Source organism: Echinops telfairi, unplaced genomic scaffold (assembly GCF_000313985.2).
Source record: "Echinops telfairi isolate 266 unplaced genomic scaffold, ASM31398v2 ScPeMD7_7459;HRSCAF=8497, whole genome shotgun sequence".
Taxonomy (NCBI): Eukaryota; Metazoa; Chordata; class Mammalia; order Afrosoricida; family Tenrecidae; genus Echinops; species Echinops telfairi.
This window is the reverse complement of record NW_022111359.1, coordinates 5759192-5762667: the sequence shown is the minus strand read 5'-3', so window position 1 is coordinate 5762667 and position 3476 is coordinate 5759192. Positions and strand designations below refer to the sequence as shown.

General features: G+C 61.3%; 1 protein-coding gene across 1 annotated transcript in view; it reads left to right on the top strand.

Moving 5' to 3' along the window:
* Positions 1–1636: 1636 nt before the first annotated feature.
* Positions 1637–3476, top strand: part of PTPRS (protein tyrosine phosphatase receptor type S) — a 124314-nt gene continuing 122474 nt past the window's right edge. The window contains exon 1 of the mRNA XM_045300060.1: positions 1637–1788. The gene's annotated coding sequence lies outside the window, so the exon portion shown is untranslated. The remainder of the gene's footprint in view (positions 1789–3476) is intronic.

Here is a 3476-nt window from a genome sequence, read left to right as displayed (position 1 = left end):
CTACCCCATGCAGCCTCAGTTTCCCTCTGTGGACCAGGCAGGGTGACGGGTCCATGATGCAAAAGCCCCAGTGAGCATCACTGCAGGCACTTGGCAAATGGGGAAAGGGGAGGCGGCCCTCATCCTGGGGGATGACAAAACTGCCCCCACCCCCACCCATCCTGGACTCTTGACAGAGCTTGGGGCATCAAGGAGGGCTGCCCAGAGGAGGTTTGCTGCAGCGTAGGACATGAGCTGGCGCAGCACGCATATAGACAGGTACCTTCCTTGATGGGAGCAAAGAATAGGGAGCCCAGGTACCTGTGGGTACAGGCATGAAGGGGGTCGCCCAAGGCTGGGCGTCTGGGTTTTACTGCATGGAGGTGAGAGCCATGGAGGGCTTTAGAGCTAGGGAGAGGCAGAGTCAGGAGTAACCACTCATCAGCCCCCCCAGTCGGGTGCTGGGCTGGGGAAGGGTCCTAGGGTGTGTGTATGAGCCCGGAGGGAGTCCAGGCTCAGCCTGGGGTGAGGAGAGCTTGCCTGAAAGGGAGCATTGCCAGGTGGCCAGCTGGGAAGGGTCAAGATAGCCCAAACTTCCTGGAGGCTGCATGGATCAGACAGTGCAGGGTCCCAACTCCAGCAGGGAGCCCGGGAGCCCTGGTGGGTGTGTGAGCAGGGGAGGGGCACACCCAGATCTGGCCAACTCCTACCCCTGCAGGAAGCCCCTGAGGGGCACATACTGGTAGAGGCTGGCCTGGCAGCCGGGAGAGAGTGTGAACTATGGACTCAAATCCCTGCCCAGCCCAGCCCCCTCTGGGCTGTATGACCACAGCCCTCTTTGAACTTGTGTCCGAATCTGCTTACTAAGAAGGAATCATGGGGGGTGCTTAAGGGGGTTCCGTCTACAGGGGCGCCTGGAGGGCGTCACCGATTCCTCTCTTTGGGGCTGGGCCCAGATCCCTGCCCACCCCACCCAGCCCTTCCTGGCCAAAGGGACCCTTGGGGACAGTGGCCTGCGCCTTTTACGTCTTCCTGTTACAAATCGATGGTCAATTAAAGCCACCTCCCTTGGCCCAGCCTGGGCTCACATCCTTTCCCACCCAGCCCCACCCTGCACCCATCCCCACTGGGATGGGGTCTGGGGACAGAGCTGCTGCTCGAACCGCCTTGCTGCGGAGTTAGGGTGGGGCTCTTGTGTCTCTGAGTGTTCCAGGGGTCCTGGTTGTTGGGTTGCCTGGCCCTGTCCTTGAAGGGCCCCCACAGCCTGCAAGTGAGGTCTCAGGCTTCGGGACCCTCCCCCTGGGTCTGGAAAGTGGGGTAGGGGTCACTATGTGTTCCTCTGGCTGGCACTGGAGTCCCTGATGGGGCGCCGGACAGGGCCCCCAGACACCCTCAGGCCTGGGAGTATCCGCTTGGGAGGGTGACAAAGCCTATTTGCTGCTGGTGCTGGGTCACAATCGCCCCTTTATGCTCCCGGAGCGTGTGGGCTCACGGGCTGCGTGTCCAGGACCGCGTGACCCTCGGCCCAGTGCCTGGCCGGGGTGGACGCCCAACTCCTCCTCACCCGCAGTGTTCCTCAGCAGGTGTCTCCATGGCAGAAGCCCCCCTCCGCTATTCAGCAGGCTGTGCTGGCCCAGAGGGTCGTCCACCTTGCTGACGTCACAGTGAACTGGGGGCTCCGGACTTGGGGTATCCCCCTCCACCCCTCTCTGATAGCCTGGGGTGAGTCACTGCCCGTGCCAGCCTCAGTGACCCTTCTGCATCAGTCCTGCTGAGGGCACAGGAGCCGAGCTTCGCAGCCCTCGGTGGGTAAGCGGTGGGGTGGGTGGAAACAGGGGTCCCCGGGTTTCAGTTGAGTTTCTCTCAGGGAGGTTTCACTTCCCTCCCACCCCAACTTAGCCGAGTTACCTTCTGTGGCCCCACGGGCCACCAGCCCCATCCTCGTGGCTACCCCCTGCCCGGGAGTCAGAGAGTGCCACCTCTTGCTAACTGAAATGTTGGCCGTTCCAATCCACCCAGCGGCCCACAGGAGGAACAGCTAGAGATCTGCTCCCGTGAGATGAGTCAACACCCGTGGCCATGGAGTGCACTGCACACACAGTCCTCCAGGGCAGAGTGCAGTGGCCGCTTGGCTTCCCAAGCTGCCATCTCTATGGGACTAGATCAGCGGTTCTCAACCTGTGGGTCTCGACCCCTTTGGGGGTCGAACGACCCTTTCACAGGGGTTGCCTCATTCTTAACAGTAGCAAAATGGCAGTGATGAAGCAGCAAGGAAAATAATGTTATGGTTGGGGCGGGGGTCACCACCACATGAGGAACTGTATGACAGGGTGGTGGCATGAGGAAGGTGGAGAACCAATGGGCTAGACCGTGGACCCTGGTGGCCTCGTGGTCACACGTTGGGCTGCTAGCTGCCCAAAGTCAGCAGTCGGAAACCACCAGCCTAAGGCGAAGCTTTCTACTCCTGTCAAGAGCGAGGGTCTCGGAAACCCACAGGGGCAGTTCTGCTCTGACCTGCCGGGGTCGCTCCGAGCCGGCGTCGACTCCCTGGCAGTGAGCTTGTTGGTGTTTTCTGTCCCGTGGAGCTGCCGGTCAGCAGCCGAGGTCCCAGCCACTCCCGGCCGGGGCTTTTCTGAGAAAGTAACGGCCTGGAGAAGTGGACGGAGGGCCAGTGGCACCGTGTCGCTCTTGGTGGGACCAACTCAAAGGTGCCAGCACCAGGCTGAGCTCCTGCCTCAGTTTCCCTTTCTCTGGCGGCAGGGCAGCGTGACCAGGCCTTTCTCCGCAACAGGCCCCAGGCAGAGGATTGGCCATGCACCATGCTGGCCTCGTCCCTGCCCAGAAAGCTTCAGCGCCTGGGAGCCCACTGTGCTCCACTGCTGTGCCTGTCTCCCACCCCCACCCCCAAAGGGCTCTTGGGATGTTACTCCCTATATTGCTCCCTTCCTGACTAACCATCCACCCACCCCACCTTCCACTCACCCTATAATTCTCACCAAGTCATTAATCCCACTCACCTATTGATTCCCAGCCATAATATTACATCTGGAGGCAAAGTGGTTCCGGCAGGGCGTACAGCCCTTGTGCAAAGGCCCTGGGGCAGGACCGGACCTGGTAAGGTGGAGGAACAGCAAGGAGGCCCAAGTGACCGGAGGGGGGTGAGTGAGGGGGATAAAGGAAGAGGAGACAGCTGGGAGGGGATAGGGCTGAATGAGCAGGGCCCTGTGGGCAGTGGGGGGTGGACGTCCTGTAGGGCTGTGTAGGCAGAGGGACTGGCCCTGACTCATGGGCGCCCTCTGGCTGCTGTGGTGGAGGGTACAGAGTTCGAGGAGTGGAAGTGGTAGCAGGTGGGTCCCCAGCCAAGGGGATTGCACGGTCAGGGGGTTGATGGTGGTGGTCAGGCAGGCAGAGGTGGAGAGCGGGCTGGAAGTGGGCACACTTGGGAGAGAAGAGAGTAGAGCTGATGGGATTACAGGAGAGCCCCTGGCCCCTGTATC